This window comes from Orcinus orca, unplaced genomic scaffold, assembly GCF_937001465.1.
Source record: "Orcinus orca unplaced genomic scaffold, mOrcOrc1.1 scaffold_40, whole genome shotgun sequence".
NCBI lineage: Eukaryota > Metazoa > Chordata > Mammalia > Artiodactyla > Delphinidae > Orcinus > Orcinus orca.
The window spans coordinates 686,181-704,414 of NW_026043751.1; positions in this window are offsets into that span (position 1 = coordinate 686,181).

The window sequence follows — 18,234 nt, forward strand, 5'->3', positions numbered from 1 at the left end:
GGTCCTATAGCTTAGGGAAATTAAAATCAAAAAGACACAGCCACCCCTAAGTTTGGGAGGGCTCTGTTTACAAGAAACTCGTTTATGGGGCAAGTTCAATATCGCAGAAAGTGAAAAATGGATAAAGAACTTGTGGTACATACGTACAATGCAATATCACTCAGCAATGAAATCTATGTCATCAGGCCCGTAGCAGCATAATGAGTGGATTCAGGTATGATGATTCTAACTGAAATAAGTCACACAGAAAAAGAAACATCATAAGATATCACTAATACACGGAATGTAAACTTGGCTACACAGGAACTGGATTACATAACAGAACAGGGTCTCAAATTTAGAAAACCGACTTATGCTTGCTTAAGGGGAAAGGTGAGTTGGGGTGCTGCATAAAACCAGAGATTGAAATGAGCACAGATAAAGTTCCTGAAGCCAAATATGGAACAGACAAGAGCTACTCCTTGCTCAACGAAATGGACTGAAACCCCATATTAAACGCCTAAGAATGTACCTGACTAGTAAGTATCTTAAAACTTATGGATTGCTATGTTTCCAAATGAGAATCAAGCGTGTGTACAGTGGTAGAAACGCAGCAATGATAGGATTGGAGAGGTTTGGTGAGCAAATGAAGACCCTTTGAAGGCATATTGTGTGGTACCCATTCCACGGGTCTCAACTCTCCAGGTTTAAGGGATTCTTCCTTCAGCTAAAACATGCATGTGGAACCCAGAGTATGATCAACCGTGTGATCGGGAGACGTGTTCCAATATGTCTCAGTTCTCGTCCCCTGGTACTCGGGTGCAACATTCCAGACGCTTTACTAACACTCTCCCGACTTGGAGAGTCAGTGCCTTTAACCTCCTGTTTGGCCCAGTTTGCAATTTCTGCGGAAGATGAACAGGAATAGGGAGAACCAATGAGAGACTAGCTGGAGGTGTATGGACGGGCAAATTTAACTCTCATTTCCCACCAGGAAGAGGAATTAACCAGAGGCTCAGCGTGCCGTGCCGGAACCAGATTAGGGCAGGAAGCAATCCTGCGGTGTTGCGGCCAGCTCACAAGAAAGCGAGTTGAAGAAAGGAGCTCAGGGGCACTGTAATTCACAAACTGCAGAGTTATAAATGACAGCTATCATCCAAAAATATACTGAAGTAAGGCTGCCAAGAGGACTTTAAAGTGGGGCAGAATTACAGGAAACCGATTTCTGGAGGTAGACTGGAATTGCATTTAAAGCATAGGAAAAGAGGCAGAACGTGGACAATGATGCACTTGGCCAAAAAGGGCATATGCGTTTTTTCCTGAATATATTCAGGAAAAAACGCATACGCACTTTTTGGCCAACCAAGCAAGCTTGCAAAGGAAATCTGCACTACAATGAAGTGTCAATTCCCCTCAGTCAAAAGGCCCATCTGGAAAAAGTGTAAAATCCAGAAAGGCAGGACAAGCCATGGAGAACTGGGAGCCTTGTTATGCTGATGGGCGGGATGTAAATTGCCAACAGCCACTGGGGAGAAGTGTATGGTGTTTCCTGAAACATCTAAAAAACAAAGCAACAGAGCCTAGGGCACTTCCACTTATGGTCCTATAACTTAGGGAAATTAAAATCAGAACGACACAGCCACCCCAATCTTTGGGACGGCTCTGTTTACAACAACCTCGTTTACGGTACAAGTTCAATATCGCAGAAAATGAAAAATGGATAAAGAAGTTGTGGTACTTACGTACAATGCAATATCACTCAGCAATGAAATCTATGTCATCAGGCCCGTAGCAGCATAATGAGTGGATTCAGGTATGATGATTCTAACTGAAATAAGTCACACAGAAAAAGAAACATCATAAGATATCACTAATACACGGAATGTAAACTTGGCTACACGGGAACTGGATTACAAAACAGAACATGGTCTCAAATGTAGAAAACAAACTTATGCTTGCTCAAGGGGAAAGGTGAGTTGGGGTGCTGCATAAAACCAGAGATTGAAATGAGCACAGATAAAGTTCCTTAAGCCAAATATGGAATAGACAAGAGCTCCTCCTTGCTCAACGAAATGGGCTCAACACCCCATATTAAACGCCTAAGAATGTACCTGACTAGTAAGTATCTTAAAACCTATGGATTGCTATGTCTCCGAAAGAGAATCAAGCGTGTGTACAGGGGCATAAACGCAGCAGTGATAGGATTGGAGAGGTTCGCTGAGCAAATGAAGACCCTTTGAAGTCATATTGCATGGAACCCATTCCACGGGTCTCAACTCTCCAGGTTTAAGGGATTCTTCCTTCAGCTAAATCGTGCATGTGGAACCCAGAGTATGATTAACCGTGTGATCGGAAGACGTGTTCCAATATGTCTCAGTTCTCGTCCCCTGGTAATCGGGTGCAACATTCCAGACGCTTTACTAACACTCTCCCGACTTGGAGAGTCAGTGCCTTTAACCTCCTGTTTGGCCAGTTTGCAACTTCTGTGGAAGATGAACAGGAATAGGGAGAACCAATGAGGGACTAGCTGGAGGTGTCTGGACGGGCAAATTTAACTCTCATTTCCCACCAGGAAGAGGAATTAACCAAAGGCTCAGCGTGTCGTGCCGGACCCAGATTAGGGCCTGAAGCAATCCTGCGGTGTTGCGGTCAGCTCACAAGAAAGCGAGTTTAATAAAGGATCTCAGGGGGACTGTAATTCACAAACCTGCAGAGTTATAAATGACAGCTATCGTCCAAAAATATACTGAAGTAAGGCTGCCAAGAGGACTTGAATGCGGGGCAGAATTGCAGGACACCGATTTCAGGAGGTAGACTGGAATTGCCTTTAAAGCATAGGAAAAGAGGCAGAACGTCCACAATGATGCACTTGGCCAAAAAGTGCGTATGCGTTTTTTCCTGAATATATTCAGGAAAAAACGCATACGCCCTTTTTGGCCAACCAAGCAAGCTTGCAAAGGAAATCTGCACTACAATGAAGTCTCACTCCCCCCCAGTCAAAAGGGCCATCTGGAAAAAGTGTAAAATCCAGAAAGGCAGGACAGGCCATGGAGAACTGGGAGCCTTGTTATGCTGATGGGCGGGATGTAAATTGCTAACAGCTACTTGGGACAAGTGTATGGTGTTTCCTGAAACATCAACGAAACAAAGCAACAGAGCCTAGGGCACTTCCACTTATGGTTCTATAGCTTAGGGAAATTAAAATAAAAAAGACACAGCCACCCCAAACTTTGGGACAGCTCTGTTTACAACAACCTCGTTTACGGGACAAGTTTAATATCACAGAAATTGAAAAATGGATAAAGAAGTTTTGGTACTTACGTTCAATGCAATATCACTCATCAATGAAATCTATGTCATCAGGCCCGTAGCTGTATAATGAGTGGATTCAGGTATGATGACTCTAACTGAAATAAGTCACACAGAAAAAGAAACATCATAAGATATCACTAATACACGGAATGTAAACTTGGCTACACAGGAACTGGATTACAAATCAGAACAGGTTCTCAACTTTAGAAAACCAACTTATGCTTGCTTAAGGGGAAAGGTGAGTTGGGGTGCTGCATAAAACCAGAGATTGAAATGAGCACAGATAAAGTTCATTAAGCCAAATATGGAATAGACAAGAGCTACTCCTTGCTCAACGAAATGGACTCAACACCCCATATTAAACGCCTAAGAATGTAACTGAGTAGTAAGTATCTTAAAACCTATGGATTGCTATGTCTCCGAAAGAGAATCAAGCGTGTGTACAGGGGCATAAACGCAGCAGTGATAGGATTGGAGAGGTTCGGTGAGCAAATGAAGACCCTCTGAAGTCATATTGCCTGGTACCCATTCCACGGGTCTCAACTCTCCACGTTTAAGGGATTTTTCCTTCAGCTAAAATATGCATGTGGAACCCAGAGTATGATCAACCATGTGATCGGGAGACGTGTTCCAATATGTCTCAGTTCTCGTCCCCTGGTACTCGGGTGCAACATTCCAGACGCTTTACTAACACTCTCCCGACTTGGAGAGTCAGTTCCTTTAACCTCCTGTTTGGCCAAGTTTGCAATTTCTGCGGAAGATGAACAGGAATAGGTAGAACCAATGAGAGACTAGCTGGAGGTGTCTGGACGGGCAAATTTAACTCTCATTTCCCACCAGGAAGAGGAATTAACCAAAGGATCAGCATGCCGTGCCAGAACCAGATTAGGGCCTGAAGCAATCCTGCGGTGTTGCGGCCAGCTCACAAGAAAGCGAGTTGAAGAAAGGAGCTCAGGGGCACTGTAATTCACAAACTGCAGAGTTATAAATGACAGCTATCGTCCAAAAATATACTGAAGTAAGACTGCCAAGAGGACTTGAAAGCGGGGCAGAATTGCAGGCAACCGATTTCAGGAGGTAGACTGGAATTGCATTTAAAGCATAGGAAAAGAGGCAGAACGTCCAGAATGATGCACTTGGCCACAAAGAGCGTATGCGTTTTTTCCTGAATATATTCAGGAAAAAACGCATACGCCCTTTTTGGCCAACCAAGCAAGCTTGCAAAGGAAATCTGCACTACAATGAAGTCTCACTTCCCCCCGGTCAAAAGGCCCATCTGAAAAAAGTGTAAAATCCAGAAAGGCAGGACAGGCCTTGGAGAACTGGGAGCCTTGTTATGCTGTTGGGCGGGATGTAAATTGCCAACAGCCACTGGGGAGAACTGTATGGTGTTTCCTGAAACATCTAAAAAACAAAGCAACACAGCCTAGGACACTTCCACTTATGGTCCTATAGCTTAGGGAAATTAAAATCAAAAAGACACAGTCACCCGAAAGTTTGGGACGGCTCTGTTTACAAGAAACTCTTTTACGGGACAGGTTCAATATCGCAGAAAGTGAAAAATAGATAAAGAAGTTGTGGAACTTACGTACAATGCAATATCACTCAGCAATGAAATCTATGTCATCAGGCCCGTAGCAGCATAATGAGTGGATTCAGGTATGATGATTCTAACTGAAATAAGTCACACAGAAAAAGAAACATCATAAGATATCAATAATACACGGAATGTAAACTTGGCTACAGAGGAACTGGATTACAAAAGAGAACAGGGTCTCAAATTTAGAAACCAACTTATGCTTGCTTAAGGGGAAAGGTGAGTTGGGGTGCTGCATAAAACCAGAGATTGAAATGAGCACAGATAAAGTTCCTTAAGCCAAATATGGAATACACCAGAGCTACTCCTTGCTCAACGAAATGGACTCAACACCCCATATTAAACGCCTAAGAATGTACCTGACTAGTAAGTATCTTAAAACCTATGGATTGCTATGTCTCTGAAAGAGAATCAAGCGTGTGTACAGGGGCATAAACGCAGCAGTGATAGGATTGGAGAGGTTCGGTGAGCAAATGAAGACCCTTTGAAGTCATATTGCATGGTACCCATTCCACGGGTCTCAACTCTCCAGGTTGAAGAGATTCTTCCTTCAGCTAAAACATGCATGTGGAACCCAGAGTATGATCAACCATGTGATCGGGAGACGTGTTCAAATATGTCTCAGTTCTCGTCCCCTGGTACTCGGGTGCAACATTCCAGACGCTTTACTAACACTCTCCCGACCTGGAGAGTCAGTGCCTTTAACCTCCTGTTTGTCCCAGTTTGCAATTTCTGCGGAAGCTGAACAGGAATAGGGAGAACCAATGAGAGACTAGCTGGAAGTGTCTGGGCGGGCAAATTTAACTCTCATTTCCCACCAGGAAGAGGAATTAACCAAAGGCTCAGCGTGCCGTGCCAAAAGAAGATTAGGGCCTGAAGCATTCCTGCGGTGTTGCGGGCAGCTCACAAGAAAGCGAGTTGAAGAAAGGAGCTCAGGGGCACTGTAATTCACAAACCTGCAGAGTTATAAATGACAGCTATCGTCCAAAAATATACTGAAGTAAGGCTGCCAAGAGGAATTGAATGTGGGGCAGAATTGCAGGACACCGATTTCAGGAGGTAGACTGGAATTGCCTTTAAAGCATAGGAAAAGAGGCAGAACGTCCACAATGATGCACTTGGCCAAAAAGGGCGTATGCGTTTTTTCCTGAATATATTCAGGAAAAAACGCATACGCCCTTTTTGGCCAACCAAGAAAGCTTGCAAAGGAAATCTGCACTACAATGAAGTCTCACTTCCCCCCAGTCAAAAGGGCCATCTGGAAAAAGTGTAAAATCCAGAAAGGCAGGACAGGCCATGGAGAACTGGGAGCCTTGTTATGCTGATGGGCGGGATGTAAATTGCCAACAGCCACTCGGGAGAAGTGTATGGTGTTTCCTGAAACATCTAAAAAACAAAGCAACAGAGCCTAGGGCACTTCCACTTATGGTCCTATAGCTTAGGGAAATTAAAATCAAAAAGACACAGCCACCCCAAAATTTGGGACGGCTCTTTTACAGGAACCTCTTCTTCAGCACCAGTTAAATATGCCAGAGAGCAAATAATGGATAAAGAAGTTGCGGTACTTACGTACAACAGAATACCTCTCAGCAATGAAAACTATGTCACCAGGCCCGTACCAGCATAATGAGTGGATTGAGGCACGGTGATCCTAAGTGAAAAAAGTCACACAGAAAAAGAAACATCATAAGGTATCACTAATACATGGAATGTGAACTTGGTTACACATGAACTGAATTACAAAACAGAACAGGGTCTCATGTTTAGAAAACCAACTTATGCTTGCTTAAGGGGAAAGGTGAGTTGTGGTGCTGCATAAAAGCAGAGTTTGAAATTAGCACAGATACCGTTCCATAAGCTAAATATGTAATAGACAAGACCTACCCCTTGCTCAACAAAATGGACTCAACAATGAGGTATCACCTCACACCTGGTAGAATGGGCATCATCAGAAAATCTACAAACAAAAAATGCTGGAAATGTGTGGAGAAAAGGAACCCTCTTCCACTATTGTTGGGAATATAAATTGATACAGTCACTATGGAGAACAATATGGAGTTTCTTAAGAAACTAACAGTAGAATTACCATATGATACAGCAATCCCAGTTCTGGACATATACCCAGACAAAACCATAAATCAAAAAGAGACATTCACCGCAATGTTCATTGCCTCACTCTTTACAATATCGAGGTAATGGAAGCAACCTAAATGCCCACAGACAGACGAATGCATAAAGTTGTGGTACATATATAAAATGGAATATTACTAAGCCATGAAAAGGAATGAAATTAGGTCATTTGTAGAGATGTCGATGGATCTAGAGACTGTCATACAGAGTGAAGTAAGTCAGAAAGAGAAAAACAAATCTTGTATATTCATGCATATATGTGGAACCTAGAAAAACTGTACAGATTAACCATTTTGCAAGGCATAAATAGAGCAACAGATGTAGACAACAAACGTATGGACAACAAGGGGGGAAAGCTGTTGGGGGGGTTGGTGGTGGGAGGAGTTGAGAGACTGGGATTGGCATGTATACATTTATATGTATAAAATAGATAACCAATAAGAACCTGCTGTATAAAAATATAAAATAAAATTCAAAATTAAAAAGAAATAAAATTTAAAAAATAAAACAGAAAAAACAATTATTCCCTTCACATACATGTATTTATATGAATAAATTATTTCCATGCTTATATCTGTAAATACAAAAAAGAGGAATAAAATCTACCTTGAACCAAAAACGAAAAAGAGAAAAAAAACACAGAACCCACCAGTTCCACAGAGGAAAACCGTATCAGGGCACTTGCTCCAGTTGTAAACAATTCTGAAGTTGGTCAGTGGTGGGGAATCGTCTCCCATTCAGCCAGCAGCCCCCATGCAACAAGCGTCCTCATTGCAAAGCTGGGGCACCGTGCCGAGGCATCTGTGAGTAAACGTGAGCTGAGCCCCAGGCCAGTTGCTGCTGAACTATTCCCACCCGTCCCAGGTAAAACACCTGAATATATACAAGGACTTGAAAGCCTAGAGGAAGGGCCATAGAGCCACACGAGTGACAGCATACCGGCCGACTTGGTGCCTGCAGGCCAGCCAGGATGGTCCTGGCCCTGGGTGCTCTTCTGGAAGATTTCCATTTCCCTGCCTGAGATACCCATCCTGTCCCTGCCCCCACTGCTTTTTTCCTTCCTCACCTCTGCCCAGGGAGAAATTCCAGCAGCAGGTATGGGTGACACATCCTCTTCTTTAGCAGGTGGCAGCCTGGCAACTGCTGCAGAAAGTCCAGCAGAACCCCACTCACACTGGGCCACCCACAAAGCCATGGCCTCTCACTCCCTCCCACCAGCCCAGCCCCGAGACTGCTGACAGGGCAGAGAAAATGGCGTCAGGCACGGCTGCAGGGCCTCTTGCTGCCTGGAGTGGTATCTATATTGATCTCAACCCAGGCACACCTGGGGAGGGCTGGCCGGCACGGTAAGGCTGCCCAGGTCAGCCAATCATCACCCCTCAGGGGCTCACAGTTGCAGAAAATGGAACTTGCTGAACCGGCCAGGTCCAAGGAACAGGTGTGGGCTCCTGAGAGTCAGGATAGACAAGGGGCTGCAGCTTTGGCTTGTTTTCTAATCATTTTATCTGGCCCATGAGTGGGAGACAACTTCAAGAAAACCCTCTCCTAATGAGAGGAACCCAGGAGTCAGGGAGAGGAGGGGTGGGTGGTGGTTGGAGACAGAGGCCTGGTGCCCCGGGTGCAGTGGAAGTCTCTGGAAGACCAGGTGGAGGGAGGCCGCACAGAGTGATGCCCAGGGTCACAGACCTGTCGCAGCTGCTGTTTGTTAGTTCAAGTCCTGCTCTGAGGTGCTCTGTGTCAGCTCTGAGCGACAGGTGAGCTGGGGGTGCTCTGCAATGAGGGCTATGTGCAAGGTTCCTGTGTGCCCAGCCCTGCCACGGTACCTGCAAGGGTAGCTCTGTATCCTGGGAGGGGCCTGACCACGAGAGCCCCGTGGGCTGGGGTGGGGGTGGGGTACCTGCCCAGGTGAGCTCCATATTCTGGGATTGGTCTGACCACGAGAGCCCCATGGGCTGCTGGGGACCTGGTAAAGGATGTCAGGACAGTCAGTGAAGCCACCGAGTATATACCTCCAGCTGCTCCTAATTCCTACACCCTGCTGGTCATTCTACCAACCACCAGGACATGGTATTCTGTATTAGTCTTCAATGATGCCTTCTTTTGTATTCCATTAGTCCCAGAGTCACAAGAAATTTTGGCTTGTGTGTGGCAGGACTCAACATACAACTAAAACAATACTTCCGGGCCGTCTTGCCCCAAGGGTGCAAAAATTCCCACACCATCTTTGGGGAAAGCTTAGCTAAAGACCTAAAAGTTCTACCTCTGGAAAAGGAAACCCTCCTTCAGTACGCAGACGACATTCTGATCGCCAGCCCTACTAAGGAGGCCTCTGAACTACCAAGCCAATAAAGGATAGAAGTTGTCCAAGAAAAAGCTCAAATATCACAGACTGCGGTGACCTGCCTGGGCTTCGTTCTCACAGAAGGTCGGAGAAGCCCATCCCAGGAAAGGGAAGAAACCATTTTCAGCCTTACCCCTTTCTAAAACTAGAAGACAGCTTAGGGGTTCCTGGGGAGACCAGGGTTTGCTGCTTCTGGATCCCTAACTACAGTCTACTAGCTGGGCCTCTATATGAAACACTGAAAGGAAAAGATGATGATCCTTTTGAATAGAATCCAGAAGTGGCCTTTCAAGAATGGAAAGAGCAGTCAATTCAGACCCTTGCCCTGGAACTCCCTAATTTAGCTAAACCCTTTGACCTTTACATTCCCGGTGAAAGGTGAATCGCCATTGGAGAATTAGTGCAAAAACTGGGACCACTTGAAATGGAACAATGCAAGAATGCCATCCAGGTAGGATAAACTACGGGCACCAAGGGGCTTGGCCCACTGCCACATCTGGCCAAGATACTGGCGGTATCTAAAAACCTGGAAATCAGCAGCCCAAAAGGCCACCTCCCTCCTAAGGGAAAAGGACCCCACGTGGTGATCCTAACCACCAACCATGCCCTGAAGTTGCAGGGTTCGCTCCGTGGGCACACCAACCTCGAGTGAGGAGGCCCTCCAACTCCAACATCCAGAGAGATAACCGGGGGCAACAGGGCACCATGACGACTCGTGTGAACATCACTTGACCTGGAGTTTCTCTCATAAAACAACAAGAGTGTGTCCCAAAAGAGTAGACTACTGCTTGCAGGACTTACTGCACCCAGAGGGGAGCTAATAATCTTGGCGGGGGAACCGTATATCACACTGTCACCATAGAAAAGCCTACAGACACCGTGATGATGGTGGCCAATAAGACCAGCTGGACTCCTGTTTACTTCAAAAGGCTGTTGACTCAGTGGCCATCATGGTCCTTGATCACCACTGACCCTGGACTGTCTGGGAGTTGAGCAGGCAGGGCTCTGACACCTGGTGCTGTTTGTACGTTAATTCAGGGGCCTAATTGAAGAAAGCGCAGACTACTGGTCAGAGCATCTAGGCTGGCAGAAACGGTCAGCCTAAGGTGGCCGAACAAATGTGGGGCGGGGTGAAACCGGCCCCCACAGCGTCTCTGCACATCTCTTTCCTGGACCCTTAAAGGTCATTAGAATCTATAACACTTCCAATGCTGGTGCTCAGGTGGACGAGCAGGGAGGCAGGGGGCCTGGGGACAATCAACGTCACCTGGAGGCTGCTGGGGAGAAGCTCTGACCCTCGCCCCCGGGTATGAGGGCTCCCAACTCAGCACTCAGCAGTTACAGAAGAAGGGTCTGCACCCTCAGCACTCCAAGAATGAGGAACGGGACAAAAGGCAGAGGAGGGGTTTGTCCCCAGCAAAGCCCATTAAAAATCCCTGGGAGATAAAAATAGAATCTGGGCAATAAAGTCAAGTCTAACCTTTTTTATCCTTTGTGCTTTGTCTAATTTCATGTGCTCCTAGGGTCCCGCATGCAGAGGTTCCACACCCGGCACTTCAGACCAGATTTCCTAGTGCAGAATGGCTGGGACGACACCTCAGCTCCTGGGGCCCAGTGCAGACTCCGCGATATAGAGCCTGAGCTGCAGCCAACCCGGCCCTCGAGAGCTCCGCCCCCTCCCTCCCACTGACTCTGACAGGATCTCTACACAACAGCCCAGCCCACAGCCCACGGGGTAGTGCATGCTCTCACCTCTCCATTCTCTGATCAAAATATAAAGTTTCCTTTGCTTGTGAACCAAACTCAGTCTCGATCTGTTGGCCCCAATGACACTGGGCAGGGGGACACTTGTTGGGGTTCACTCTGGAGGATCAGTAACAAAAATTGAGACTATTGTAACCTCAATGAACAGATGTGTGAGCCAAACTGTAGTTAACATAGAACAGTGTATAAGGCTCGGGTAAAATAAGATGTTTCTAACACTTCCATTTGATATTTCCATCACTTTATTATAAGCAAGTTCAGTGAAAAGGTTTGTCTTATTTGTCAGGTCAATATTAGAGAAACGAAGTGATTTCTTTCCAAGGATGTACATCTAATAATCTTGGTTAAAGCTTCAATCTTGTTTTAAATGCTTTTCCATTGAAAATGATACCTCTCTTTCAGCTCCCCCATTTCTGAGAAGCATAAAATCTTATAATTTATTATTACCAAAGGGGAAAGGTGGGAGGAGGGATAAATTAACAGTTTGGGATTAACACATACACACTGCTATGTATAAAATAGATCACCAACAAGGAACTACTGTATAGCACAGGGAACTACACTCAACATTTTGCAATAACCTATAAGGGGAAATAATCTGGAAAAGAATAGATATTTTTATTGTCATTGTCATCTATCAATGACAGTTAAAGTGTAACCTAAGGGAAGCTGGTGGTGAGTGCTTCTGACCCTGAAGACTTCAATCATCTAAAGTTTGGACTCTGCCTACTTCCCAAGGCCCTTAATGAACATATGTGTAGCCGTAGCTTAAAAAATTCCCCAGTTTGGGTTTCGGGCAGACACTGATTTTGAAAAAGCCCTGGTGTTCTCCTTACCTGAATGGGACTCTTCCTACTGCTAAAACATGTCTGTCACACCCAGAGGATGGTATACCGTCTGATCGGGAAGAGTTTGGAAAAGGCATCTCATCTCCTCATCTCCTGGTGCTCGGGTTCACCCCTCCAGCGTCTTTACTAACAGTCTCCCCACTTGGAGATGTCAGCACTGTCAACATCCTGTTGCGTACAGTTTGGAATTTGTCCAGAGGATGAAGCGGAAGGATGAGGAACAATGAGAGACAAGTCCTAGGTGTTCAGACAGGCACATGTCACTCTAATTTCCAATCAGGAAGACGAATTGACCAAAGGCTAGGGTTGCCCATGGAAACAGTATAGGGCTTGAGGAAATCCCGCTGCTTTGTGGCCAGTTCCCATAAACACAAGTTGAACAATGGAACTCAGGGGCAGTAAAATTCACGAAACTGCAGAGTTGAAAATATCCATCACTGAAAAATGTCTTGAGGAAAGTCAGAGAAAAGGACTTGTAAGCAAGGGAGAATGGTAGGAAAGGGATCTGAGGAGGTAGAAAGGACTCGCCATTAAGCACGAGAAAAGGAGCTGAACATTGCCAACATTGCAGTTGGCCAAAAAGGGTGTATGCATTTTTTTCTGTATATATTCAAGAAAACGGCATACACTTTTTTAGCCAAGCAAACAGGTGGGCACTGGAAGTCAATACTACAAAAGATATCACTTCGCATCAGTCAGAAGAGCCATCCTCATAAAGCGTAAACAACAGAAATGCAGGACAGGGCAAGGAGAAGAGGGAGCCCTGTGAGACTTATAGTGGAAATGTATATTGCCAACGGCCATTCTGGAGAAGTGTATTGTGTTTACTAAAGCATCTAAAAAATGAGCTACAGAGCATAGGGCACTTGCACTCATGGGCGTATATCTTGGGAAAAACAAAAATCGAGAGGACACAGGCACCCCAATGTTTACCCCCTCTCTGTTTAAAAGATCCTCGACTAGGATATAACTTAAATGTCTCTGGAGAGAAAAAATGGATAGAGATGTGGTACTTAGGTAGAGTGGAATATTATTCAGCCTGGAAATCAATGAAATATGGCCAGTTGTAACAACTCCGGAGGAGTTACGTATGATCATTCTAAGTGACATAATTCAAAAAGAAAAAGACACATATCATAAGATATCACTTAAAGGTGGAATCCAAAATGGCTACACATGAAATAAATTACAAAACAAAAACATAGTCAAATATGTAGGAAACACGCATAAGGCTGCTAAACGGGAAAGGTGGGGAGGGGTGAGGCATCATCCAGGAGGTTGAAATTAGCAAAGATACCATTCCAAATACCAAACTGATAATCAACAAGGCCTACACGGTAGCTAAAAGAACTGCACTCAGCACACTCAAGTCACCGGAAAAGAATATATACGACTGGTAAGAATCTGAAAAAGAATTTACTGATGTCTCTCTGTACGTGAATCAAGTGGATGTACAGCAGCAAGAAACAGAGCTTTGAAAATCAGCTGTAACCAATATAGTAATAAATTGAAAAAAATAAACGACAGAGAGACAGAGAAAACCTCTTACAACTTTTCCTCAGGGACGGTGATGCAACATGGATTGAACACATCTAGACCCACAGCAGGATGAGACATAAGGCTGGAAACTGTTTGCACTAAGAGAAATGTGAGGTTGGGTGAGGAAATGCACACCCTTTAAAGTAAAACTACCTGGTACCCATTCAATGGGTCCCAAAATACTGCCTGGTACCCATTCAATGGGTCCCAAATCTGCAGGTTCAAGGGATCTTCCTACAGCTAAAACATGCATGGAAAACCCAGAGGACTGTACACCATGTGATCGGGAGATGTGTCTAAAATGCAGCTCATTTATCCTCTCCTGGTGCTCCTGTTCACCATTCCAGCCACGTTACTTAGAATCTCCCCACTTGGAGAATCAGCACATTTAAACTTCTGTTTCACACATTTTGCAAATTGTGAGGAGGATGAACGGGAAGAGGGGGAACCAATGAGAGAATAGTTGTAGGGGTTTGGACGGGCACATATCACTCTAATTTCCCATTAAGAATAAGAATTGAAAAAAGGCTCAGCCCGCCTCGCCGGAGCCAAAATAGGGCCTGAAGCAATCCTGCGGGTTTGAGGCCAGCTCACAAAAGAGCAACTTAAAAAATGGAGCTCAGGGTCACTGCAATTCACAAACCTGCAGAGATATAAATGAAAACTAACGTCCAAAACTATGTTGAGGTAAGGCAAAGAAGAGGATCTGAATGCAAGACAGAATTGCAAGAAACAGATTTCAAGAGATAGATTGGACTCGTCTTTAAAGCACATGAAAAGCGGCAGAATTTCGACAATGATGCAGTTGGCCCAAAAGGGCGTATGCGTTTTTTCCTGATTATATCCAGGAAAAACCGCATACGCCCTTATGGGCAACGAAGCAAGCAAGCAATGCAAATGTGCACAACAAAGAAGTCTCATTTCCCACCGGTCAAAAGGGCCATCCTAAAAAATTGTAAAAACCAGAAATGCAGGACAGGCCATGGAGAACAGGGAGCCTTTATACGCTGATGGGCAGTGTGTGAACTGCCGAGAGCCACTCTGGAGAAGTGTATGGTGGTTCCTAAATCATCTAAAAAACAGAGCTACAGAGCATAGGACACTTCCAATCATGGGAATATATCTAGGGAAGTCTAAAAATCAACAAGACACAAGCACACCACAGTTTAGGGCTACTCTGTTTACAAGAACCTCAACTTCAGTACACCTTAAATATCCCAGGAAAGAGAACAATGGATAAAGAAGATGTGGTACTTATGTACAATGGAATATCTCTTCACCATGAAATCAATGTAATAAGGCTAGTAGAAGGATAAAGAGTGGATTTAGGTCCGATACTACTACTTGAAATAAGTCAAACAGAAAAAGAAACATATCATAAGATATCACTTATAGAGGGAGGGTAAATATGGCTGCACAAGAAATGAATTACAGAACAGAACAGTGTCTCACATTTAGAAAACACACTTATGTCAGCTTAAGGGGAAAGGAGAGGTGGGGTGATGCATAAAACCAGAGTTTGAAATTAGCACAGATACCGTTCAATAAACCAAATAGATATTAGACAAGATCTACACCTTGCTCAATGAACTGGCCTCAACACACCTTATAAACCGCAGAGAAATATATCTGAGTAATAAGAATCTTAAAATCCATGTATTGATATATCTCCATAAGGGAATCAAGTGTGTGCAGAGCGGCACAAACACAGCAGTGAAAATGAGCTAAACCCCATTATAGAAATAAATTTTAAAAACAAAACGCAGAAACAATGAAAGAGAGAAAAATTCTTACAAAATTTGCTCAGGGGCTGTGATGCAACCTGGATTGACCACATATAAACCCACAGCTGGATAAGACATAAGGCTGCACACTTGGGGCTGAGAGGATTGGTGAGTTTTGGTGAGCAACTGCCAAAAGTTTAATGCAATACTTCATGCTACTCATTCCAAGGGTCCCAACAATCCAGGTTGAAGGGAATCTTCCTACAGCTAAACCATGCTTGGGAAACCCAGCGACTGGTATACCATATGATCGGGAAAGGTTTCTAAAACGCACCTCATTTTTCCTCTCCTGGGGCTCCGGATCGACATTCCAGCCGCTTTACTAACAACATCCCCACATGGAGAGTCAATGCCTTTAAGTTCTGGTATCGCACAGTCTGCAGTTAGTGCGGAGGATGAATGGGAATAGGGGGAACCAGTGAGAAACAAGCTGTAGCGGTTTCAATGGGCACATGTCACTCTAATTTCACATCAGTAAGAAGAATAAACCAAAGGCACAGCAAGGTGCCCCAGAAGAAGAATAGGGCCTGAAGGAATCCTGTGGTTATGAGGCAAGATCACAAAAATATGAGCTGAAAAATGGAGCTAAGGGCCACTGCAATTCAAAAACGTGCAGACTTATAAAGGCCAACTATTTTCAAAAACTATATTGAGGTAAGGCTATGAAGAGGCATTGAAAGCAAGGCAGAATTGCAGGAAACCGATTTCAGGAGGTAGACAGGAATTGCATTTAAAGCATAGGAAAAGAGGCAGAACGTCGACAATGATGCACTTGGCCAAAAAGGGCGTATGCGTTTTTTCCTGAATATATTCAGGAAAAAACGCATACGCACATTTTAGCGAACCAAGCAAGCTTGCAAAGGAAATCTGCACTACAATGAAGTCTCACTTCCCCCCGGTCAAAAGGGCCATCTGAAAAAAGGGTAAAATCCAGAAAGACAGGACAGGCAATGGAGAACTGGGAGCCTTGTTATGCTGATGGGTGGGAGGTAAATTGCCAACAGCCACTCGGGAGAAGTGTATGGTGTTTCCTGAAACATCTAAAAAACAAAGCAACAGAGCCTAGGGCACTTCCACTTATGGTCCTATAGCTTAGGGAAATTAAAATCAAAAAGACACAGCCACCCCAAAATTTTGGATGGCGCTGTTTACAAGAACCTCGTTTATGGTACAAGTTCAATATCGCAGAAAGTGAAAAATGGATAAAGAAGTTGTGGTACTTACGTACAATGCAATATCACTCAGCAATGAAATCTATGTCATCAGGCCCGTAGCAGCATAATGAGTGGATTCAGGTATGATGACTCTAACTGAAATAAGTCACACAGAAAAAGAAACATCATAAGATATCACTAATACACGGAATGTAAACTTGGCTACACAGGAACTGGATTACAAAACAGAACAGGGTCTCAAATTTAGAAAACCAACTTATGCTTGCTTAAGGGGAAAGGTGAGTTGGGGTGCTGCATAAAACCAGAGATTGAAATGAGCACAGATAAAGTTCCTTAAGCCAAATATGGAATAGACAAGAGCTACTCCTTGCTCAACGAAATGGGCTCAACACCCCATATTAAACGCCTAAGAATGTACCTGACTAGTAAGTATCTTAAAACCTATGGATTGCTATGTCTCCGAAAGAGAATCAAGCGTGTGTACAGGGGCATAAACGCAGCAGTGATAGGATTGGAGAGGTTCGCTGAGCAAATGAAGACCCTTTGAAATCATATTGCATGGTACCCATTCCACGGGTCTCAACTCTCCAGGTTTAAGGGATTCTTCCTTCAGCTAAATCATGCATGTGGAACCCAGAGTATGATCAACCGTGTGATCGGTAGACGTGTTCCAATATGTCTCAGTTCTCGTCCCCTGGTACTCGGGTGCAACATTCCAGACGCTTTACTAACACTCTCCCGACTTGGAGAGTCAGTGCCTTTAACCTCCTGTTTGGCCCAGTTTGCAATTTCTGTGGAAGATGAACAGGAATAGGGAGAACCAATGAGGGACTAGCTGGAGGTGTCTGGACGGGCAAATATAACTCTCATTCCCCACCAGGAAGAGGAATTAACCAAAGGCTCAGCGTGCCGTGCCGGAACCAGATTAGGGCCTGAAGCAATCCTGCGGTGTTGCGGCCAGCTCACAAGAAAGAGAGTTTAATAAAGGAGCTCAGGGGCACTGTAATTCACAAACCTGCAGAGTTATAAATGACAGCTATCGTCCAAAAATATACTGAAGTAAGGCTGCCAAGAGGACTTGAATGCGGGGCATAATTGCAGGAAACCGATTTCAGGAGGTAGACTGGCATTGCATTCAAAGCATAGGAAAACAGGCAGAACGTCGACAATGATGCATTTGCCAAAAAGGGCGTATGCGTTTTTTCCTGAATATATTCAGGAAAAAACGCATACGCCCTTTTTGGCCAACCAAGCAAGCTTGCAAAGGAAATCTGCACTACAATGAAGTCTCACTTCCCCCCAGTCAAAAGGGCCATCTGAAAAAAGTGTAAAATCCAGAAAGGCAGGACAGGCCATGGAGAACTGGGAGCCTTGTTATGCTGATGGGTGGGATGTAAATTGCCAACAGCCACTGGGGAGAAGTGTATGGTGTTTCCTGAAACATCAACGAAACAAAGCAACAGAGACTAGGGCACTTCCACTTATGGTCCTATAGCTTAGGGAAATTAAAATAAAAAAGACACAGCCACCCCAAACTTTGGGACAGCTCTGTTTACAAGAACCTCGTTTACGGGACAAGTTCAATATCACAGAAATTGAAAAATGGATAAAGAAATTTTGGTACTTACGTTCAATGCAATATCACTCAGCAATGAAATGTATGTCATCAGGCCCGTAGCAGCATAATGAGTGGATTCAGGTATGATGATTGTAACTGAAATAAGTCACACAGAAAAAGAAACATCATAAGATATCACTAATACAC